The following is a 25,403-nucleotide window of genomic DNA, read 5'->3' as shown; positions in this document are numbered from 1 at the left end:
CCAGTATCCCCTCGTGTGAGTCGTGGGGGCGGCCATCTTTGATCAAGGCCACCGACACCAGCAGTGCCTCATGTGAGTTGTGGGGGCGGCCATCTTCTCCGCCATTTTATGCAACGTTGTGGACGCCGCCATTTTGTCCACCACACTCGACCGCCACCTTGTCTCCAGACCCGACCACCGCCTCACCCGCAGACTACAGCAGCTCGCTCAGCCATACACTAGCCTCCGTCACACTGGACCAAGCTCGCCCGCATCACCTGTCCAAGTCCATGATGGACATCAAAGTAAACGGCCACGCCACGACCTGCCTGTTCGACAGCGGAAGCACGGAGAGTTTCATCCATCCAGACACGGTGAGCCACTACTCCCTCACTGTCCGGCCAATGTGCAACCGGATCACGATGGCGTCGAGGTCCCACTCTACAGACATCAGCGGCTACTGTGTTGTGACCCTGTCGGTTAGGGGCACGGAGTATAAAAATTTTAAACTCCTCGTCCTGCCCCAGCTCTGCACTGCCGTCCTACTAGGGCTGGACTTCCAATCCCACCTTCAGAGTGTCACTTTGGCATACGGTGGACCCCTCCCCCCACTCACAGTCGACAACCAGCAGCCTTTAAACCGCCCACCACGTACCACCTGTGGCCTATCCACCCTCAAGGTCCCGCCCCCCTCCCTGTTCGCTAACCTCACCCGCGACTGTAAACCCGTCGCCACCAAGAGCAGGCGGTACAGCGCCGGGGACAGAGCTTTTATTAGCTCTGAGGTGCAGCGTCTCCTGAAGGAGGGCATTATTGAGGGGAGCAACAGCCCCTGGCGTGCCCAGGTCGTAGTCGTTAAGACCGGCAATAAAAACCGCCTGGTCATCGACTACAGCCAAGCCATAAACCGGTACACCCAGCTGGACGCATAACCCCTTCCCCGCATATCTGATATGGTCAATCAGATTGCACAGTATCGGGTATTCTCTACCATCGACCTTAAGTCGGCCTATCACCAACTCCCTATCCGCCCTGAGGACCGCCAGTATACTGCCTTCGAGGCGAATGGCTGCCTCTACCACTTCCTTAGGGTTCCCTTCGGCGTCACCAACGGGGTTTCGGTCTTCCAAAGGGAGATGGACCGGATGGTTGACCAGAACGGGCTGCAGGCCACGTTCCCTTATCTAGATAACGTCACCATCTGCGGCCGCGACCAGCAGGACCACGATGTTAATCTGGAGAAATTCCTCCGTACGGCCCAACGGCTGAACCTCACTTACAATAAGGAGAAATGTGTGTTTAACACCCCGCGTCTTGCCATCCTCGGCTGCATAGTAGAGAACGGAGTCATCGGCCCCGACACCGAAAGAATGCACCCCCTCATGGAGCTTCCCCTCCCCCACTGTCCAAAGGCGCTGAAGAGAACCCTGGGGCTCTTTGCCTACTATGCCCAATGGGTGCCAAATTATGCGAACAAAGCCAGACCCCTCATGAAGTCCACCTCCTTCCCCCTGGCGGCAGAAGCGTGCGCAGCCTTCTCCCTCATAAAGGGAGACATTGCTAAGGCCACAATGCACGCGGTGGATGAGTCTATCCCTTTCCAAGTGGAGAGCGATGCATCCGACTTCGCCCTAGCTGCAACCCTTAACCAGGCGGGGAGACCTGTGGCCTTCTTCTCAAGGACCCTCCAGGGCCCTGAGATCCGACACTCTTCGGTCAAGAAGGAGGCCCAGGCGATCGTGGAGGCAGTACGACGCTGGAGGCATTACCTGGCAGGCAAACGATTTACCCTCCTCACCGACCAGCGTTCGGTCGCTTTTATGTTTAATAACAAGCTGAGGGGCAAAATCAAGAATGACAAGATCTTGAGGTGGAGAATTGAGCTCTCCACCTATGATTATGACATCTTGTACCGGCCTGGTAAACTGAACGAACCCCCAGATGCTCTATCACGAAGTACATGCGCCAACGCGCAAATTGATAGACTGTAGACCCTCCACAACGACCTCTGCCACCCCGGGGTCACCAGACTTTACCACTTCATTAAGGCCCGCAACCTGCCCTACTCCATCGAGGAGGTCAGGACCATGACCAGGGACTGCCAAACCTGTGCCGAATGCAAACCGCATTTCTATAGGCCGGACAGAGCAAGCCTGATCAAGGCCACCCGCCCCTTCGAGCGCTTGAGCATCGATTTTAAGGGGCCCCTCCCGTCCTCTGACCGTAATGTGTACTTCCTCAACATCATTGATGAGTACTCCCGTTTCCCCTTTGCCTTCCCCTGCCCAGACATGACCAGTACCACGGTCATCAAATGCCTGAACGACCTCTTCGCCTTGTTCGGGTTCCCGAACTATATACATAGCGACCGGGGCTCATCCTTCATGAGTGAGGAACTTCGCCAGTTCCTACTAGCGAGAGGTATTGCTGCAAGCAGGACCACCAGCTACAACCCCCGAGGGAACGGCCAGGTGGAAAGAGAGAACGCGACTGCCTGGAAGGCCGTTCTCTTAGCCTTAAAGTCTAAGGGCCTCCCAACCTCTCGCTGGCAGGAAGTCCTCCCGGCAGCGCTGCATTCCATCCAGTCACTGCTTTGCACGGCCATTAACGCCACCCCCCATGAACGAATGTTTGTTTTCCCCAGGAAGTCGACTACGGGAACCTCGCTACCAACATGGCTGACTTCTCCGGGGCCCGTCTTGCTGCGAAAGCACGTGAGGGCCCATAAAACAGACCCCCTGGTCGAGAGGGTGGACCTCCTGCACGCCAACCCCCAGTACGCCTATGTGGCATACCCAGACGGGCGGGAGGACACAGTCTCCTTACGAGACCTGGCACCCTCGGGCACCCCTGAGACACCACCGTTACCCCCCACCACCCCCCCAAATCCAGCCCAGGTAGACGGCATGCCGGAACCCCACGAGCCTTCGCCGACCACGCAGGCACCAGCATTAACACCGGATACTGCACCACCGCCGCCGCTGCTGCGCCGATCAGAAAGACTTACGAGGCCTCCAGACAGACTGACATACCCGAACTGGTAGTACACTTCACCCCGCCGGACTCAAATTTAAACAAGGGGTGAATGTGGTAAACCACTTTTATCGTTCACTATCGTTACACTATGGTTATCACTGTTTATATCGTTACACTATGGCTATCACTGTTTACACTGTTGTATCACTACACAGGGTCACCTCTTGTCACGCTGTTATACCTGGGCTGACCACAGCTGACTCCGCCCATGGCTCCGCCTGCTTGCCCAGGTATAAAGGTGGTCGACTGGCTGGTATTCCTCCTTGTTGGACCCAATCACCCGCGAGGGTGGGCTCTGTTATTTAGCCAATAAAAACCTATAGTTACTTTCTTAACTCGTCGCTTTTCATTGAATGAATTGATAGGTATATCAGCATTAAAAGGGAAATTAAAGAAGCGTGCAATAAGGGCACAGCAGCCATCATGGGTGACTTTAATCTACATATAGATTGGGCTAACCAAATTAGTAACAATACTGTGGAGGAGGAATTCCTGGAGTGTATACGGGATGGTTTCCTGGACCAATATGTCAAGGAACCAACTAGAGATCAGGCCATCTTAGACTGGGTATTATGTAATGAGAAAGGAGTAATTAGCAATCTTGTTGTGCGAGGACCCTTGGGTTGGAGCGATCGTAATATGATAGAATTCTTCATTAAGATGGAGAGTGAAATAGTTGACACAGAGACTAGGGTGCTGAATTTAAATAAAGAAGACTACGATGGTATGAGGTGCGAGTTGCGTAGGATTGATTGGGGAATGTCACTCAAAGGGTTGACGGTGGATGGGCAATGGCACACATTCAAAGATCGCATGGATGAACTACAGAATGTGTCCATCCCTGTTTGGCATAAAAATAAAACAAAAAAGGTGACTCAATCGTGGCTAACAAGGGAAATTAGGGATAGCATAAGATCCAAGGAGAGGACATATAAATTGGCCAGAAAAAGCAGTAAACCTGAGGATTGGGAGCAGTTTAGGATCCAACAAAGGAGGACAAAGGGATTAATTAAGAAAGGGAAAATAGAGTATGAGAGTAAGCTTGCAGGGAACATAAAAACTGACTGTAAAAGCTTTTAGATGTGTGAAGAGGAAAAGATTGGTGAAGTCAAGCGTAGGTCCCTTGCAGTCAGAATCAGGGGAATTTATAATAGGGAACAAAGAAATGGCAGACCAATTAAATGCATACATTGGTTCTGTCTTAACAAAGGAGGACACAAATAACCTCCCAAAGATGTCGGGGAACATAGGGTCTAATGAAAGGGAGGAACTGATAGAAATCAGTATTTGTAGGGAAATGGTGTTCGGGAAATTGATGGGATTGAGGGCCGATAAATCCCCAGGGCCTGATAATCTACATCCTAGGGTACTTAAGGAAGTGGCCCTAGAAATAGTAGATGCATTGCTGGTCATCTTCCAAAATTCGATAGACTCTGGAACAGTACCCATGGATTGGAGGGTAGCTAATGTTACCCCACTGTTCAAAAAGGGTGGTAGAGAGAAAATGGGGAATTACAGACCGGTAAGCCTGACATCGGTAGTGGGGAAAATGCTAGAGTCCATTAAAAAGATGTAATAGCAGAGCACTTGGAAAAAAGTGACCAGATCGGACAAAGTCAACATGGCTTTACAAAAGGTAAATCGTGCTTGACTAATCCACTGGAATTTTTTGAGGATGTAACTGGTAAAATAGATAAGGGAGAACCAGTGGATGTGGTATATTTGGATTTTCAAAAGGCTTTCGATAAGGTCCGGCATAAGAAATTAGCGGTAAAATTAAGGCACATGGGATTGGGGCAAGGTATTGACTTGAATAGAGAACTGGTTTGCAGACAGAAAGCAAAGAGTTGGAATAAACGGCTCTTTTTCCGAGTGGCAGGCAGTGACTAGTGGGGTACCGCAGGGATCGGTCCTTGGACCCCAGCTATTCACAATATATATTAATGATCTGGACAAGGGAACTAGATGTAATATCTCCACGTTTGCAGATGACACAAAGCTTGGTGGGCGTGTGTGCTGTGAGGAGGATGCCGAGAAACTCCAGTATGATTTGGACAGGTTGGGTGATTGGGCAGAAGCATGGCAGATGCAATATAACGTGGATAAATGCGAGGTTATCCACTTTGGTGTCAAAAACAGGAGGGCAGATTATTATCTAAATGGCAATAGATTGGGAGAAGGGGAAGTGCAACGAGACCTGGGCGTCCTTGTGCACCAGTCGCTGAAAGTAAGCATGCAGGTGCAGCAGGCGGTTAAGAAGGCAAATGGTATGTTGGCCTTCGTAGCGAGAGGGTTTGAGTACAGGAACAAGGATGTCTTGCTGCAGTTGTACAGGGCCTTGGTGAGGCCACCTCTTGAGTTTTGTGTGCAGTTTTGGTCGCCTTATCTGAGGAAGGATGTTCTTGCCATGGAGGGAGTGCAGCGAAGATTCACCAGACTGATGCCTGGGATGGCAGGAATGACGTATGAGGAGAGATTGGGTCGATTGGGCTTGTACTCGCTGGAGTTTAGAAGAATGAGAGGGGATCTCATCGAAACTTATAAAATTCTAACAGGACTAGACAGACTAGATGCTGGAAGGATGTTCCCGATGATCGGGGAGTCCAGAACCAGGGGTCACAGTCTAAGGATAAGGGGTAAGCCATTTAGGACAGAGATGAGGAGGAATTTCTTCACCCAGAGAGTGGTGAACCTGTGGAATTCTCTGCCAAAGAAGGCAGTAGAGGCCAATTCATTAAATATATTCAAGAAGGAGTTAGATATATTTTTTAAGGCTAAAGGGATCAAGGGATGTGGGGAGAAGGCAGGGACAGGGCACTGAATTTGGATGATCAGCCATGATCTCATTGAACGGCGGAGCAGGCTCAAGGGGCCGAATGGCCTACTCCTACTCCTATCTTCTATGTTTCTATGTTTCTATGAAACATATAAAATTCTTACAGGGCCTGACAGGGTAGATGCAGGGAGGTTGTTTCCCCTGGCTGGGGAGTCTAGAACCAGGGGTCACAGACTCAGAATAAGGGGTCAGCTATTCAGGACTGAGCTGACGGGAAATTTCTTCACTCAGAGGGCGGTGAATCTTTGGAATTCTCTCCCCCAGAGGGCTGTGGAGGCTCAGTCGTTGAGTATATTCAAGACAGAAATCGATAGAGTTTTGGATATTAAGGGAATCAAGGGATATGGGGATAGTGCGGGAAGGTGGAGATGAGGTAGAAGACCAGCCATGATCTTATTGAATGGCGGAGCAGGCTCGAGGGGCCGAATGGTGGTTTGCAGTGGAGTTCCCCACGGGTCAGTTTTGGGTCCATTACTCTTTTCAGTTTTTATAAACCACCTAGGCTCGGGTGTAGGGAGCAGCATTGTAAAGTTTGCAGATGATACAAAACTTGGCAAAGTAGTAGATAGCGATGAGGATAGTTATTGGCTTCAGGATGGCATAGACAAGATGGTGAAATGGGCAGAAGTAGGGCAGATGGAGTTCGATACGGAGAAGTGTCCAGTGATACACTTGGGGAGGACTAATATGGAAAGACGGAATACTATAAAAGGCACGGATTTGGAAAGTGTCGATGAGCAGAGAGAACATTGTGTCCATACACACAAATCCTTAAAGGTGGCAGGGCAAGTTGATAAGGTGGTTAAAAAGGCATATGGGTTACCTGGGTTTATAAATAGAGGAACAGAATATAAAAGCACAGAGGTCACACTAGAACTTTATAAATCACTGGTTAGACCACAGCTGGAGTGTTGTGGACAATTCTGGGCCCCACACTTCAGGAAAGGTGGACAGACCTCAGAAAGGGGACAGAGGAGGTTTACCAGGATGTTACCAGGGATGAGGAACTTCAGTTATGGGGAGAGGTTGGAAAAGTTGGGACTGTTCTCCTTGGATCAGAGAAGGTGAAGAGGTGACCTAATGGGGGTTTTCAAGATGATGAGAGCTTGGGATAGAGGAGATGGAGAAACACTATTCCCTCTGGTGAATGGGTCAATAACCAGAGATCATAGATTCAAAATCACAGGCAAAGATCTAGAGGGGAGATGAGGAGAGCTTTTTTCACTCGGAGAGTTGTGGGGACCTGTAACGCTCTCCCTGAAAAGGTGGTTGTAAAGTCTGTGGGTTGTGCAGTTAATTGCGACACAGACTTCAGGAGTAACATACAACAGGACTTTACTATTCGAAGGTCAGGGCAAATCTGCCCTATAAATCATGCCACAGCACTTATATACCGGTGTGGTCACCGTCGGTATTACCGTATACAGAAGCCAAACAAGTAGTGCCACACCTAAAATAGTTCTCTTAAAGGTGAACGGTTACATACAATAGTCTCTTAAAGGTAGATGGTTACATACACTACAATCCTCCCTTTTTAGCTTACAACATACTATTTCTTATTAACATACATATATTCAACTTCAGGTAAACAATTTACAGATATAGTCTCTGTGGGAAACAGTTCACAGGTTCAGTCTCTGTGGGAACAGTGTATAGATTCAGTCTCTAGTCTTGACTCGGTCCGAACAACATCGCTGTGGTGTAGCCGGTTCACATTGCTAGCGTGACTCCTCCACTAGTCTTCCCCTTGACGTAACAGCTTGAACTCCCGTCCTGCTGAACCAGCAATGCTGACTTTTACAAACAGCTGTATTGCCTTGGTAATTTTCCTTACTTTCCAACTGATTTATCTCCCTTTGTAGGGCCCACGTGCATGATCTGGTAGGAGTGATAATGATTTTGATGGTTATCATCTTCTGCTTCTTCTTTTTCTTTTCTGCTTCTTGGAGACTCTCGGGGCTCCCTTATCAGCTGCCAGCTGTAGCGCCACCATCTCTCTATGTTCCTTAGACTTTAAGTGCTTCATCCTGATTTCTGCACTTTGGGAGTTTTCATCACAAGCTGGGCAGACCAGATCCTCATAATATTCAGTGTCACTCAACAGGTCATGGTAATATTCGGTGTCGTCCTGAGCTAGTCTAGCGAGAGGGCCTGCTACTTCTTCCGTACCCAACTGGACGTTAGCCGACTGTTGTTCCCTCCCTAGACATCTTTCCTGAAGAGACTTCTTCATGCGTTCATATTCATCCCGCTCTTCCTGGGTTTCCTGCAAATCCTTTACTAATGACCTCGTTTGTGATTTCAATACTTCCCCTTCCCTCGGGGATTGATTGATCAGGCTATTCAATCCTTCTACTGGAGCAGCTGTTTCAACATTCTGCTGTTCACATTGACGTGATTCAGCGTACTTTTGGCATCCCTGTAAAATCTGTGTTGTAACCTCAGCTATTTCCATAACTTTTGAGAGCTCCGAACTCCTTCCCTTTGAAGATTGAAGCTCGTGTTCAGATTGTTCCCATTGTAGAGTCTTGTCCTTCAGCATATGAAGGAGTTGGCTGACCGTTAACTCTTCCACGGGAACACTGTGGGTCAGAGTCTTCTCCATTTCATCCACCTTTTCCTCCAATGCTTTCACCTTCTTTTCCTCTTGTACTTTGGCTTCCAGCGCTCGGAGAAGTTGCGCCTTGATGCTCTCTAGCTCATGTTCAGAGGCCATTCTTACAGTCTCTGTGTTTCTTACAGTTCCCTTTTCTTCCACTGAACGGATTCCCAGTTGAATCTGTTCTTCAAGTTGTTGAATCTCGGTCATTGCCGCCCCATATTTGTCTTGGGTTTCCTTTAATATTTTTATGAGTTCTTGTACATCTTGTCTTTCAGGTTCTGCCATGTCTTTCACCTCTAATTTCTCATCTATGGATGGAACTTCTACCGATGAGTCTGTCTTGGCCTTGAGCTCATCAAGAATTTCCTGCAGCCTTTGGACTTCTTGCTCATGTTCAACCTTCAGTTGTTCATATGCTTCTACTGAAACTAGCTTTTCGGAGGTTGCCGAGTTAACCCCTTCCAGAATTGTAGCCTGGGCCTGTTCATACTGTTCTTTCAACTTCTCACACTCTGCTTGTAAGGAGTCGTAGAGAAGAACTGGAATAAAATCCTGGCTTCCTGAAGATTCCTCTTCATTTGCTTCTTCCTGCAAATATTCTAACTCCTGAACAGCATAAGGGAGATGTGATCGGTAATTGGTCACGATGGCTCTATGGTCGCTCTCGGCTTGAGCTAGCTGCTTCTGTTGTCTTTCCAGATTCTCCCATTCGGTGTCATAGAACTTTTTCATTGTTTTCATCTCTTGTACGAGACGGTAACGCAATTGTTCTAATTGTTGTCGTAATTTGAAATAAGTTTGAGTCCGAGCTCGGTGTTCTTCCGTCATGGATATGTCCGTAACTTGAACAGGCTCAGAATTTTCTGTCGAACTAGGTTGTCGTTGTTCGGTGGAGTTCTGTTCTGAAACTTTGTTCTTCTCTGGAGCATAAGCCTTTATGTATGCCTTCGTTTTTCCAACCTTCGTCGGCAAGTCCATTTCAGCCTTGTCTTTCATATTTGGGTTGGTCTTATCGTCATCCGTTTCAGAATCTGAGCTGATTGTCTGCACCGAGTCCTCACTCATTATGGCTTTTAGATAGTGCCATTCCATGTCTATTTTCTTGATCCACTCCCGTCCTAGAAGTGGTGGTCCTCCCTCATGTAGTATGTATAAGTTCATTCTTGGGTGTTCTTTACCCCTATCTCTCACTTTGACTCTTATCTTTCCCATGGGGTATACTTTATGCCCCGTGTATGTCTGCAATACGAACTTGGTATCTCTTAAGGGTATATGTGAGAATAGCCGGTGGTAATCCCTTCGATTTATGACTGATAGAGCTGATCCAGTGTCCAACTCCATTTTCACTTGGATTCCAGCTATTTTTAGCATGACCCAGATAGTTTGTAGGTCAGCTTCCTTACTCACATTGTGAATTCTCAGACTACCCAGCTCCTGGCCGTTTGGGTCTGAGTCTGAATTCTGCTCGTCTGAACTCTTCTCAGCCACCTTGTGTACCTTGTTGTACTTTTCCTGTGATGGCTTCCTTTGGTTGTTGGTCCCTTGGTTGTTGGTCTTCTTCCCTGACCGGCATACCTTAGCTATGTGACCCAGTTTGCCACATTTCCTACATTCCTGGTTCTTAAACCAGCATTGGTTCTGGTCGTGTGTTGTCTTCCCACAACGATAGCATTTTGTTGTTGTCGAGGTAATTTGATCCACACTTAGTGCTGCTGTCTTTAGCTGCATTTCCGCAGTTCCCTTCGCTGCGGCTTCGTGCGATGCTGCAATAAGGACAGCCCTGTCAAGTGTAAGGTCGTTCTCTTCGAGTAGTCGCTTTTGCGTTCCTTCCTTTGCCAACCCGCACACGAACTTGTCTCGCAATGCCTCTGTCAGATTCCCTCCAAACTGGCAGTATTTCGCTAGTCTACGCAGTTCGACCAAGTATTCTGCGTTGCTTTCGTCTTTCCGTTGCGTTCTCGCATAGAATTTGAATCGTTCCGCCAACATCAACGGTGTAGGGTTCAAGTGGTCCTTCAGGACAGCCACAATATCATCGAAAGTCTGATCCGCCGGTTTAGCTGGTGCTAGTAGATGCTTCAAGAGCCCGTATGTCTTTGCGCCCATCAAGTTCAGCAAGGTTATAGCTCTGTCATCTTCTTCTATTTTATTGGCCTCACAATAGATCTCAATGCGTTCGACGTACGTGGCCCAGTCTTCTACCTCGGAATTAAAATCGTTGATGTTACCACGCTTAGGCATCTTCCTCTCTTTGGGAACAACACAAGTATTTCTTTAAATTATGATCTCTTTTTTTTTTCTAAGATGGCGGTTTTCCCGCGAAAATGGCGGTTTCCCGCTCTTATCTTCTCTCCCCGCCCACTTCAATGGCGGTTTCCCGCTTCTGTCTTCTTCCCCGCCTAATGGCGGCTTCCCGCGTTTCTTCCCTGGCGGGAGGGGTACACTTTCCCCACGGGCGATGGCCGCTGGCTTTCAGGTTCACAGCCTGCGCGTCGGCTTCAAGGCTTTCCGTTTTTTCTTAAATTTTATGGCAGGGCGACCGGCTCTGGGTACCTCGTTGACGGCGAACAGGTTCAGCCGCTGGGCTGGCTCTCGCACAGTTCCCCTTGCTCGGCTCTGTCTCTCTCCCGCTCGCTCGGCTCTACCGGCGCTGGGTACACCCCGTTGACGGAGGACAGTTCAGCCACTGGACTGGCTCTCGCACAGTTCCCCTTGCTCGGCTCTGCCTCTCTCCCGCTCGCTCGGCTCTACCGGCGCTGGTTACACCCCGTTGACGGAGGACAGTTCAGCCGCTGGACTGGCTCTCGCGCAGTCTCTCTTGGTCGGCTCTGCCTCTCCCGCTCGCTCGGACCCCAATCGCGCCTCCCAGCCCTCTCGCAGTCCGGTGCTTCTCTCCCCGGCTGCGGCTGAGTTTCTCTCTTCCCGCGCCTACGCTCCCGGTCGCAGCGCTTCGTGGCTTCGGTCACCGCCCGGCTTTTCCCGCCGGTCGCGGTCTCTCACGACGCCGTTGGACCCGACTTTTTGTCCGGCTCCTTTTCCCCCTCGACCGTGGTCGAGTGCCCAGCCCTTATCCTCCGGCTATTCTTTTCACTTTCCCTTACTCACAGTCACCGTGACAGAAGGGACAGTCAGTGCCTGTTGCTGATGGAAGTTTTTGTCGCTAAAGTCTTCCTCCTTTCTATTGCTGCAGCCTTGAGTTTTCTCCCAGCCGAATGACGAGGGCGGTTGCCTCTTTTCGACGCTCTTTCGTTGCTTGAAAATATTGTTGCCGCAGGGTACGATCGGACTCGTCGCCATTGTAAAGTCTGTGGGTTGTGCAGTTAATTACGACACAGACTTCAGGAGTAACATACAACAGGACTTTACTATTCGAAGGTCAGGGCGAATCTGCCCTATAAATCATGCCACAGCACTTATATACCGGTGTGGTCACCGTCGGTATTACCGTATACAGAAGCCAAACAAGTAGTGCCACACCTAAAATAGTTCTCTTAAAGGTGAACGGTTACATACAATAGTCTCTTAAAGGTAGACGGTTACATACACTACAGTGGTGGGAGCTGATTCCATCAATAACTTGAAACAGGAGTCGGACGGTTACTTGAGGATGAGGAGCTCACAGAGTCAGGAGCAAAGAGCGGGGGCGTGGGATCGACCACGACTGATCTTTGAAAGAGCCAGCATGGGCACCAACGGGCCGAATGGCCTCCTTCTGTGCTGTAAGTTTTTTCTGATTCTCTGGTTCTAATGTACCTTTTTTCAGCTAATTCAGGGCAGAACATCACCATGAAAGGCTGTGCTTCTGAGAGTATCTGCAAAATCCTGGACTTGTTTAAGGCGTACGACATCGACCAAAAGCAAGAGTTCTTCTGCTGCAAAGGGAGCGGGTGCAACCGTGGGCGAGAGAGGACGGATGTCAGCACGGCGCAGACTACGACAGCCGCTACAATTCGACAGCCGCTGTCACTGCGACAGTTGCTAACAATTCGACAGCTGCCTTCGCTACGACAGTCGCTGACAATTCGACAGTCGCTGGCACTTCGACAGCCGCTGTCACTGTGGCAACAACCAGCGACAGCCCGGCTGTTCAACAAGGTCTAACCCTCCTTACACTGTCTTTAATTGCTCTGATACCGTGTCTGTTTTAACCAGGGCTCTGGGGGAATAAAATAACCTGCATCTCATCCTTGGGCCTCCTTGTGTCTATTCATTGCAATCCCTTGATGAGATACAAGAACAACAACGACACCTTGCATTTATATCGCGCCTTTAACATAGTAAAACATCCCAAGGGGCTTCACAGGAGTATTATGAGACGAAAGATTTGACACCGAGCCACATAAGGAGAAATTAGGGCAGGTGACCAAAAGCTTGGTCAAAGAGGTAGGTTTTAAGGAACATCTTAAAGGAGGAAAGAGAGGTAGCAAGGCGGAGAGGTTTAGGCAGTGAATTCCAGAGCTCAGGGCCCAGGCAACAGAAGGCACGGCCACCAATGGTTGAGCGATTATAATCAGGGATGCTCAAGAGGGCAGAATTAGAGGAGCGCAGGTATCTCAGGGTGGTTGTGGGGCTGAAGGATGTTACAGAGATATGGAGGGGCGAGGCCATGGAGGGATTTGAAAGCAAGGATGAGAATTTCGAAATCGAGGCGCTGCTTAACCGGGAGCCAATGTAGGTCAGCGAGCGCAGGAGTGATGGAGTAAAGGGATTTGGTGCGAGTTAGGACAAGGGCAGCCGAGATTTGGATGACCTCAAGTTTACGTAGGTAGAACGTGGGAGACCAGCCAGGAGTGCGTTGGAATAGTCAAGTCTAGAAATAACAAAGGCATGGATGAGGGTTTCAGCAGCGGAAGACCTGAGGCAGGGGCAAAGACGGGCGATGTTACTGAGGTGGAAATAGGCGGTCTTAGTTATGCTGCGGATATGTAATCGGAAGCTAATTTCAGGGGCAATTATGACACCAAGGTTGCGAACAGTGTGGTTCAGCCTCAGACAGATGTTAGGGCGAGGGATGGAGTCAATGGCTACTGAACGGAGTTTGTGGCAGGGACCGAAAACAATGTCTTTGATCTTCCCAATATTTAATTGGAGAAAATTTCTGCTGATCCAGAAGTGGGTGCCGGATAAGCAGCCTGACAATTTAGAGACCGTGGAGGGGTCGAGAGAAGTGGTGGTGAGGTAGAGCTGGGTGTCGTCAGCGCACATGTGGAAACTGACGCTGTGCTTTCAGATGATGTCACCAAAGGGCAGCATGTAGATGAGAAATAGGAGGGGGAAAAGGATAGATCCTTGGGGGACACCAGAGGTAATGATGCGAGCGGTAAGATTGCACTGTACAGTCTCTGAGACCTGTTATAGAATCTGTGGATGAAGTATCTGCCTTGTACTTAGCTCAGCTGATTAATCTTTCTCTTCCTCTCATGGCTTTTACACAGACATTGACTTGTGTTAGTCGTGGACAAGTGGGTAAAGCTCACCTGAATCCTCAACTCTCCTCTCCCTCTCCTGGACCCTCAACTCTCCTCTCCCTCTCCTCAACCCACAATTCTCCTCTCCCTCTCCTCAACCCTCAACTCTCCTCTCCCTCGCCTGAACCCTCAACTCTCCTCTCCCTCTCCTCAACCCTCAACTCTCCTCTCCCTCGCCTGAACCCCCAACTCTCCTCTCCCTCTCCTCAACCCTCAACTCTCATCTCCCTCGCCTGAACCCCCAACTCACCTCTCCCTCTCCTCAACCCTCAACTCTCCTCTCCCTCTCCTGGACCCTCAACTCTCCTCTCCCTCGCCTGAACCCTCAACTCTCCTCTCCCTCTCCTCAACCCCCAACTCTCCTCTCCCTCTCCTCAACCCTCAACTCTCCTCTCCCTCTCCTCAACCCTCAACTCTCCTCTCCCTCTCCTCAACCCTCAACTCTCCTCTCCCTCGCCTGAACCCTCAACTCTCCTCTCCCTCTCCTCAACCCTCAACTCTCCTCTCCCTCTCCTCAACCCTCAACTCACCTCTCCCTCTCCTCAACCCCCAACTCTCCTCTCCCTCTCCTCAACCCTCAACTCTCCTCTCCCTCTGCTCAACCCTCAACTCTCCTCTCCCTCTCCTCAGCCCTCAACTCTCCTCTCCCTCGCCTGAACCCTCAACTCTCCTCTCCCTCTCCTCAACCCTCAACTCTCCTCTCCCTCTCCTCAACCCTCAACTCTCCTCTCCCTCTCCTCAACCCTCAACTCTCCTCTCCCTCTCCTCAACCCACAACTCTCCTCTCCCTCGCCTGAACCCTCAACTCTCCTCTCCCTCGCCTGAACCCTCAACTCTCCTCTCCCTCTCCTCAACCCTCAACTCTCCTCTCCCTCTCCTCAACCCTCAACTCTCCTCTCCCTCTCCTCAACCCTCAACTCAACTCTCCCTCTCCTCAACTCCCAAATCTCCTCTCCTTCCCCTCAACCCCCAACTCTCCTCTCCCTCTCCTCAACCCTCAACTCTCCTCTCCCTCTCCTCAACCCTCAACTTACCTCTCCCTCGCCTGAACCCTCAACTCTCCTCTCCCTTGTTAAATCCATGAATCTTGATGTATGGTGTCCTTCAATAAATAGACAGAGACTGCAGAGGAACAATCAACAGGTGTTTACTGGATGAGGGTTACTCTAAACTAACAGTAAAGATCCCTACTCAGGGTTTATATACAGGTGTGGTCACTGCCGGTACTACAGTATACAGGAGCTGCCAAAAAGTAGTTCTCCCCTTAAAGGTACATACACTACAATTCCTCCCCTTTTAGATTAACAGTACCATAACATTCATTTAACAATTAACACTTTTAACATGCAACATTAACTGAAAATAGTCCATTTATAAATTCAGTCTTTGGGGCGGCTTCCTGATGCTTTCTGGATAGCGCCTGGATAGTGTCTTGCTCTTGGTGCGGCGGCGATTCTGGCCCCCTGTCGTCGGTTGGTTCATCAGCTTCCGATGCTACTGTTTCTGGGGTAGATGCTACCTGTATATCGGGTTCATCACCAGATATGCGAGACATGGGGTTGACTCGTTCCTGTGACTCTAGGATCTGGTCAACATGGCGTCTCACAATGTTCTCCCCAACATCCACTGTGTACATTAGTGGCCCCTGCCGTGTGCAATACGTTCCTGGTTGCCATTTCCCTGTTCGGTAGTTGCGGGCCAAGACTGGTTGCCCTACATTGAAGCTCCTTGTCGGCTTCTCATTGATGTGCTGGAATTGCTTATTCTCAACATCTCTTCGTACATTTGGTCTGAGCAAATCCATACGAGATCTCAACCTTCGGTTAAAGAACATCATGGCCGGGGTCTGGTTGGTGACTGCATGTGTCACATTTCTGTAGGCTAACAGGAAATTGTCCACCTTATGCTGCAGTGGAATGTCGTCATCGCACATGGCCCTTACTGCTTTCTTAAAGGTTTGTACGAACCTCTCAGCCAATCCATTTGTGGCTGGATGATACGGGGCAGATGTGTAATGCTTTACCCCATTCCTCTTCATAAATCTTCGAAACTCCTCGGACACAAACTGTGGTCCGTTATCAGAGCAAATCTGCTCTGGCAAGCCGTTCCTGGCAAATATGGTCCGTAGGACTGCAATCATTTTCTCCGTGGTGGTGGAGGACATTTTGATCACTTCAGGCCATTTCGAGTGCGCATCCACGGCTATTAAAAGCATTGAGTCCATGAATGGACCAGCAAAATCAATATGCATCCATTGCCATGGAGATGAGGGCCACTCCCATGGGTGTAGAGCGGCATGGGGTGTTGCATTTTGGACCTTCTGGCATCCTGAGCAGCTCTTTGTCAGGTCCGCGATTTGCTGATCGATCCCCGGCCACCACACATAAGTCCTAGCAAGGCTTTTCATTTTCACCCCTCCCAGATGGCCTTCGTGAAGCTCATTGAGCACTCTCTCCCTTAACTTGGGTGGAATTACCACTCGGGATCCACACATCAAGGTCCCCTGGCATACTGACAGCTGTTCTCTTCTGGATGAGAATGCTGGCAACAGTGAGTCGCCATGTTGGCCATCCCTTCACCGTCAAGTCATATACCCGAGACAGTGCCGGGTCAATTCGGGTCTCCTTCTCTATATCAGCGTTAGTTACAGGCAAGCGTTCAATTATATTCGAATGAAATATTTTGACAGGGTCCACTGCTGGTGCTTCCTCCGCAGTAGGCAATGGCAGGCGTGATAGCCCATCAGCGTTTCCATGCTGTTTCGTGCCCTTATACTCGATTTCATATTGGTTCACCCCTAGAAAAAGGGACCATCTTTGTAGCCGTTGCGCAGTCATCATCGGAACGCCCTTCTTTGGATTAAAGATGGAGACAAGTGGTTGGTGGTCAGTCAGCAAGGTGAACTTCTGCCCGTGCAGATAGTGGTTGAACTTTTTCACTCCCCACACTAGGCTGAGAGCCTCCCTGTCAATCTGGGCATAGTTACGCTCGGCTGAGGTTAGTGATCGTGACGCAAAGGCTATTGGCCTCTCTGAGCCGTCCGAGAATTTGTGTGACAGCACCGCTCCAATGCCATAGGGTGATGCGTCACACGCCAACCGAATTGGGAGTGCTGGGTTGAAATGAGCCAACACCTCTTTTGATGTGATCAATTCTTTGCTCTTCTGGAAAGCTCGTTTACATTCGTCATTCCACTTCCATGGTACCCCCGTTTGCAGTAGGGTGTTCAGTGGGTGTAGTACGGTAGACAAATTTGGCAAGAACTTATGGTAGTAGTTCACCAGCCCGAGGAACGACCTCAGTTGTGACACATTTTCCGGTGCTGGAGCCTTGACTACTGCCTCAATCTTTTCAGGGGACTTATGTAACCCCTCTTCATCCATAACGTGGCCATAATACGAGATCTGCTTCTGGAAAAACTCGCATTTGTGGCGATTAGCTCGGAGCCCATATTCCTTCAATCGAGTGAGCACCTGCTCCAGGTTGGTGAGGTGATCACTGTCATTTTTGCCCGTGACCAGGATGTCATCCAAATAACACTGGGTCCTTGGAATCCCTTGCAGGACTTGATCCATTGCCCTTTGCCAAATAGCCGGAGCTGATGCTACCCCGAATACCAGCCAGTTGTATTGGTAGAGGCCTTTATGAGTGTTGATCATGAGGTACTGTTTTGAGGCTTCTTCTACCTCCATTTGCAGGTACGCCTGGGCCAGATCAATCTTAGTGAAGCGTTTCGCTCCAGATAACGAGGCGAAAATATCTTCAATCCGCGGAAGCGGATATTGTACCGTGTGAAGGACTGGGTTCACTGTCACCTTAAAGTCCCCACAGACGCGAACCTTCTTTGGTTACCCAGGCGTATTACTCAATGACCTCTTCATTGCAGGAACGATGGGTGTAGCCCACTCGCTCCAGTCCACTTTGGACAGTACTCCTGAACGTTCCAAACCTTCCAGCTCTGCTTCGACGGCTGGGCGGATCGCATAAGGCACCGGTCTGGCCTTAAAAAACTTTGGGCTTGCATTTTCCTCTATTTTGATCATCGCTGTTATGCCTTTTATTGTTCCGAGTTCCTCCTGGAACACTTCTTGTGTGTCAGTTAGCATTTTTGATAGTCGTCCAGGTGTGACGTCGTCATCCTTTTTGGCACTACAGTCAGTGCTTGTATGGAATGCCAATCTAGCTGTATCTTCCGGATCCATTCACGTCCTAGTAGTGGTGGTCCTCCCTCTGGCAATACATATACGTCCATTTTTGGTGTTTCCTTGCCGTTATATATAACGTTCACCCTTTATTTTGCATTTGGGGTAGACTTTTTGCCCCGTTTATGTTTTCAAGACGATCACTGTATCTCTCAAGGGTATATGTGAGAATAGCTGCTTGTAGTTCCTTTGGTTTATGACTGTTAGGGCTGATCCTGTGTCCAATGCCATTTTCACTTGGACTCCGGCTACCTTGAGCATGACCCAGATAGTTTGGTGATCCTCCGTTTTGATCGCATTATGTAGTTTCAGACAACACAGCTCCTTGCTTCCGGAGTCTGTATCCCCTTTCTGTTTGTCCGAACTACTCTCCGTCACCTTATGTACCTTCTTGTACTTCTCCTGTGGAGATTTCTTGCTGCTTGTTTTCTTTTCTGACCTGCAGACTCTTGCTATGTGTCCTACTTTTCCACACTGTCTGCACACTTGGTCCTTGAAGCAGCAATCCTTATGGTCATGTGTTGTTCTGCTGCAGCGATAGCACTTCACTGTTCCGTTTTCCATTTCATTTGTGCCATATTCTTGCAGTCTCCGTTGTATCTCAGCTGCGCCCCGTGCTGCTGCTTCGTGTGATACTGCCATGCTGAAAGCCTTGTCCAGCTTGAGATCCTTTTCTGATAGAAGCCGTTTCTGGGTTCCTTCACTTTGAAGCCCACACACAAACTTGTCCCTTAAAGTATCTGCTAGTCCCGTTCCAAACTGGCAGTGTTTCGATAGCTTGCGCAGTTCCGTTAAATACTCAGCATTAGTTTCGTCTTTATGCTGGTTCCTTTTGTGAACCTTAAATCTTTCTGCTATCAGCAGCGATGTGGGGTTTAAGTGGTCCTGTAGGATTGCCACTCTGCTTTCAAAATCCTTTTCCACTGGCTTCTCTGGGGTTACTAGGTTTCGCAGTGAGCCATACATTTTTGCACCCATGGAATTCAACAATACCAGTGCTTTCCTGGCATCTGGCACTTCATTCGCCTTGCAGTACACTTCTATGCGTTCTACATATGTCGCCCAATCTTCGACTTCATTGTCGAACCCTGTGACACTGCCACTCTTCGGCATCCCTGGGTGTGGTTAGACTGGCTAAAAATGGCGTCTCCCGCGCTCTCCCTTCTTCTCCGCTGGTTCAAAATGGCGTCTCCCGCGCTTTCCTTTCTTCCCGCGCTCTCCCTTCTTCTCCACTGCGGCTAAAAAAAAAATGGCGTCTCCCTTCTTCTCCGCGGAAGCTGCTCGGCCCTTGAACACTGGCTGCGCGCTGCGCGTTTTCCTGCGCGCCTCTCTCGTTGACGCCGCTCGGTCCTGAACCCCGGCTGCGCCCTGTGCGCTTTACCCTCTCTCTCTTTTATTTTTTTCGTCAACGCCGCTCGGTCTTCAACCCCGGCTGCGCCCTGTGCGCTTTACCCTCTCTCATTGACACCGCTCGGTCCTGAACCCCGGCTGCGCCCTGTGCGCTTTACCCTCTCTCTGACCCCGTCGATGCTGCTTGGTCTTTTTCTGCGCCGTCAGTCGGCTCCAGCCGCCGCTGTCCGGGAAGGGTCTGCGCCGCACCTGCTGCCAGCCCGCTGCTCTGGATCGTCGCGACTGGAGAACAAAGCCCAGCTCTCCACAGCCTCCTCTGTGATGTTCAAGTCCTCTCTGGATGGTCGACGCCCGCACTTCTGGACTCGGCCTTCCCCTTTCACTGCTCTCCAGGAACGAATCCCTGGGAGGTGATGCAGAGCTGCAGGTAGGTTTGAATCCACTCGTCGCCAATGAAAAATCCGTGAATCTTGATGACTACTGTCCTTCAATAAATAGACAGAGACTGCAGAGGAGCAATCAACAGGTGTTTACTGGATGAGGGTTACTCTAAACTAACAGTACAGATCCCTACTCAGGGTTTATACACAGGTGGGGTCACTGCCGGTACGACCGTATACAGGAGCTGTCAAAAAGTAGTTCTCCCCTTAAAGGTACATAAACTACATCCCTCTCCTCAACGCTCAACACCCCTCTCCCTCTCCTCAACCCTCAACTCTCCTCTGCCACATCTGAACCCTCAACCCTCCTCTCCCTCTCCTCAACCCTCAACTCTCCTCTCCCTCTCCTCAACCCTCAACTCTCCTCTCCCTCTCCTGAACCCTCAACTCCCCTCTCCCTCTCCTCAACCCTCAATTCTCCTCTGCCACATCTGAACCCTCAACCCTCCTCTCCCTCTCCTCAACCCTCAACTCCCCTCTCCCTCTCCTCAACCCTCAACTCTCCTCTGCCACATCTGAAACCTCAACCCTCCTCTCCCTCTCCTCAACCCTCAACTCTCCTCTCCCTCTCCTCAACCCTCAACTTTCCTCTCCCTCTCCTCAACCCCCAACTCTCCTCTCCCTCTTCTCAACCCTCAACTCCCCTCTCCCTCTCCTCAACCCGCAACTCTCCTCTGCCACATCTGAACCCTCAACTCTCCTCTCCCTCCCTTCAACCCTCAACTCTCCCCTCCCTGTCCTCAACCCTCAACTCTCCTCTCCCTCTCCTCAACCCCCAACTCTCCTCTCCCTCTCCTCAACCCTCAACTCTCCTCTCCCTCCCTTCAACCCTCAACTCTCCCGTCCCTGTCCTGAACCCGCAACTCTCCTCTCCCTCCCTTCAACCCTCAACTCTCCCCTCCCTGTCCTCAACCCTCAACTCTCCTCTCCCTCCCCTCAACCCCCAACTCACCTCTCCCGCTCCTCAACCCCCAACTGTCCTCTCCCTCTCCTCAACCCTCAACTCTCCTCTCCCTCTCCTCAACCCTCAACTCACCTCTCCCTCACCTCAACCCTTAAATCTCCTCTCCCTCTCCTCAACCCCCAACTCTCCTCTCCTTCCCCTCAACCCTCTACTCTCCTCTCCCTCTCCTCAACCCGCAACTCTCCTCTCCCTCTCCTCAACCCTCAACTCTCCTCTCCCTCTCCTCAACCCTCAACTCTCCTCTCCCTCTCCTCAACCCTCAACTCACCTCTCCCTCTCCTCAACCCTCAAGTCACCTCTCCCTCCCCTCAACCCTCAACTCTCCTCTCCCTCCCCTCAACCCGCAACTCACCTCTCCCTCCCCTCAACGCCAAACTCTCCTCTCCCTCTCCTCAACCCTCAACTCACCTCTCCCTCTCCTCAACCCGCAACTCTCCTCTCCCTCTCCTCAACCCTCCTCACCTCTCTCTCCCCTCAACCCTCAACTCTCCTCTCCCTCTCCTCAACCCTCAACTCTACTCCCCCTCTCCTCAACCCTCAATTCTCCTCCCCCTCTCCTGAAACCAACTCTCCTCCCCCTTTCCTCAATCCCCATTTCTCCTGCCCCTCCCCTGAACCCTCAACTCTACACCCCCGCTCCTGAACCCTCAAACACTCCTCCACCTACCCTGAACCCTCAATTCTCCTCTGCTCTCCTGAATCATTTCTCCTGTACCCCAAACTCTCCCGAAGCCATTGTCCTCCCCTCTCCTGAACCCCAACTCTCCCCCCATATCTTCTGAACCCCGCAACACTACACCCCCTCTCGTGAAACACTACTCCCCTTCTCCTGAACCAATTATCCACCTCTCCTGAACCCTTTCTCCCTGTCCTGAAACCTCTCTCCTGAACCCCTTCCCCTGAACCCCTTCTCGCTCTCCTGTGTGACTATCTCTTTCTGTATCTGTTGCTCTCTCTTTCTGTATCTGTCTCTCTCTCTCTTTCTGTATCTGTATCTCTGTCTCTCTTTCTGTATCTGTGTCTCTCTCTCTTTCTGTATCTGTCTCTCTCTCTTTCTGTATCTGTCTCTCTCTCTTTCTGTATCTGTGTCTCTCTCTCTTTCTGTATCTGTCTCTCTCTCTCTTTCTGTATCTGTCGCTCTCTCTTTCTGTATCTGTGTCTCTCCCTCTTTCTGTATTTGTGTCTCTCTCTCTTTCTGTATCTGTGTCTCTCTCTCTTTCTGTATCTGTGTCTCTCTCTTTCTGTATCTGTCTCTCTCTCTTTCTGTATCTGTGTCTCTCTGGTTCTGTATCTGTGTCTCTCTCTTTCTGCATCTGTGTCTCTCTCTTTCTGTATCTGTCTCTCTCTCTTTCTGTATCTGTGTCTCTCTGGTTCTGTATCTGTGTCTCTCTCTTTCTGCATCTGTGTCTCTCTTTCTGTATCTGTGTCTCTCTCTTTCTGTATCTGTGTCTCTCTCTCTTTCTGTATCTGTGTCTCTCTTTCTGTATCTGTCCCTCTCTCTTTCTGTATCTGTCTCTCTCTCTCTTTCTGTATCTGTGTCTCTCTTTCTGTATCTGTCGCTCTCTCTTTCTGTATCTGTCTCTCTCTCTCTTTCTGTATCTGTGTCTCTCTCTCTTTCTGTATCTGTCTCTCTCTCTTTCTGCATCTGTGTCTCTCACTCTTTCTGTATCTGTGTCTCTCTCTCTATCAGTATCTGTGTCTCTCTCTGTTTCTGTATTGTAGGGGTTTTTTGGTTTGGGGTTTTGTGTCTGGCCAGTCAGTCGTGTCTGAGCTGCTCCTGCCCCATGCGGTTCAAATCGCTTCCCCTTTGGTTCTGACCACCGGACTTATTTACAAGTAGCGATATAGACAAATGAGACCAGTGGTTTGGTGCAAAGAAAACCAATGTTTACTAAAAATAGAGAAACAATTACTATACAGAGAAAAGTCATTATGGATGCAACACAATTACACTTAGCGGGGAGGAGAAACGGACACATCGAGGGAAAATGACTAAAATGACACTTTAGCAATTCCCCTTAACTCCCACCCTTTACAACTATCTTGATTGTCTTGTAATGGGCCTGAAATTTGATGCTCACCAGTCTAGGATGTTGAAACGCCTGCCCTGTGCCCTGTTGCCTGCCGATGTTTAAGGTTTTCACCGCCCCAAAGCAGAGATACCCCAGTAATTCGAACGTAACTGCGGGTGTCCTACTTCCCTAGACGGGCTCTTCATCGACGATCCTCTCACTGGGTTGATGATACGGCAGGGCACTAGAGGCGAGGTGGGAGAGAGAGCGAGAGATGGCTTCCCGAGGGATTAGTTATACTCTTCCCGGCAGCCCTTATCTCCCACCAGATCAGCTCATTCCTTTTCACAGAAACCCCACAGTGCAGATAAAGGCATTTCGGCCCATTGAGCCTGCACCGACACATATCCCATCCGATCCCCGTAACCCCTACACCAACACATATCCCACCCTATCCTTGTAACCCCACGCATTTAATCCCCCTAACACACAGGGTCAATTTATCATAGCCAATCAACCTAACCCGCACATCTTTGGACTGTGGGAGGAAACCGGAGCACCCGGAGAAAACCCACGCAAAAATAGGGAGAATGTGCAAACGCCACACAGACAGTCGCCCAAGGCTGGATTCGCACCCGGGTCTCTGGCGCTGTGAGGCAACAGTGCTAACCACTATGCCACCGTGCTGCCCTTTGTCTGATCGGGACATGTTAAAACTCATACAAAAGGTACCGATCTGGGCCCATCGACCTGGATGGCCGGTTAATCGGTTTTAACCGTCTCATCAGTGTTCCCCTTTGTCCAACTGGTTTTTTGATGGGGCCATTCCAGTCTGAATGCCCCGTTGATCGTTTTGTAAACAGTGTCGATGTTCTCTAACGAAGGTCTGAAATGCAGCTAAGCTTGTCCCATTACATGTTGAATAGGCCATGCCTGCTCTTGATTGCTTGTGCAAACAACCTTGATGGGTTTTAATCAGAGGCCCGAATGCCACTGGGTTTGCTTCTCATGCATAAATGCAGAAGGTCTGTCTGCATTCGAGTTTCTGGAAAGTTCCTTCTCACAGTCATCGGGATCCAAGTTTGTGAGTCCAAACTGAAACTTACAGGCCTTGGCCATGAGGCTGACCACAGCCATCTTGTTGAGCCCTGGATTCTAAACTCAGTCCAACCAGGGTCTTTTTACTAAACCAAAAATAAATATTCGGGGGAGACATGAAATTTGCGAATCCTTTCAGTATCTGTGTCTCTCTCTTTCTGTATCTGTGTCTCTCTCTCTTTCTGTATCTCTCTCTCTTTCTGTATCTGTCTCTCTCTCTTTCTGTATCTGTGTCTCTCTCTTTCTGTATCTGTGTCTCTCTCTCTTTCTGTATCTGTCTCTCTTTCTGTATCTGTCTCTCTCTCTTCCTGTATCTGTGTCTCTCTCTTTCTGTATCTCTGTCTCTCTCTCTTTCTGTATCTGTCTCTCTCTCTGTCTGTATCTGTCTCTCTCTCTTTCTGTATCTCTGTCTCTCTCTCTTTCTGTATCTGTGTCTCTCTCTTTCTGTATCTCTGTCTCTCTCTCTTTCTGTATCTGTCTCTCTCTCTTTCTGTATCTGTGTCTCTCTCTCTTTCTGTATCTGTCTCTCTCTCTTTCCGTATCTGTGTCTCTCTCTCTTTCTGTATCTGTGTCTCTCTCTCTTTCTGTATCCATGTCTCTCTCTCTTTCTGTATCTGTGTCTCTCTCTCTTTCTGTATCTGTGTCTCTCTCTCTCTTTCTGTATCTGTCTCCCTCTCTCTTTCTGTATCTGTCTCTCTCTCTTTCTGTATCTGTCTCTCTCTCTGTCTGTATCTGTCTCTCTCTCTTTCTGTATCTGTGTCTCTCTCTCTTTCTGTATCTGTGTCTCTCTCTCTCTTTCTGTATCTGTGTCTCTCTCTTTCTGTATCTGTCTCTCTCTCTCTTTCTGTATCTGTCTCTCTCTCTTTCTGTATCTGCGTCTCTCTCTCTTTCTGTATCTGTGTCTTTCTCTCTTTCTCTTTCTGTCTCTCTCTCTTTCTGAATCTGTGTCTCTCTCTTTCTGTATCTGTGTCTCTCTCTCTTTCTCTTTCTGTCCCTCTCTCTTTCTGTATCTGTGTCTTTCTCTCTTTCTCTTTCTCTCTCTCTCTCTTTCTGTATCTGTCTCTCTCTTTCTGTATCTGTCTCTCTCTCTTTCTGTATCTGTGTCTCTCTCTTTCTGTATCTGTCTCTCTCTCTTTCTGTATCTGTGTCTCTCTCTTTCTGTATCTGTCTCTCTCTCTTTCTATATCTGTGTCTCTCTCTCTCTTTCTGTATCTATGTCTCTTTTTGTATCTGTGTCTCTCTCTTTCTGTATCTGTCTCTCTCTCTCTTTCTGTATCTGTCTCTCTCTCTTTCTGTATCTGCGTCTCTCTCTCTTTCTGTATCTGTGTCTTTCTCTCTTTCTCTTTCTGTCTCTCTCTCTTTCTGAATCTGTGTCTCTCTCTTTCTGTATCTGTGTCTCTCTCTCTTTCTCTTTCT

The sequence above is a fragment of the Somniosus microcephalus genome, chromosome 12 (genome assembly GCF_052327205.1).
Source record: "Somniosus microcephalus isolate GS21.2 chromosome 12, FLI_Smic_1.0, whole genome shotgun sequence".
Classification (NCBI taxonomy): domain Eukaryota; kingdom Metazoa; phylum Chordata; class Chondrichthyes; order Squaliformes; family Somniosidae; genus Somniosus; species Somniosus microcephalus.
This window is presented reverse-complemented; position numbering follows the sequence as displayed.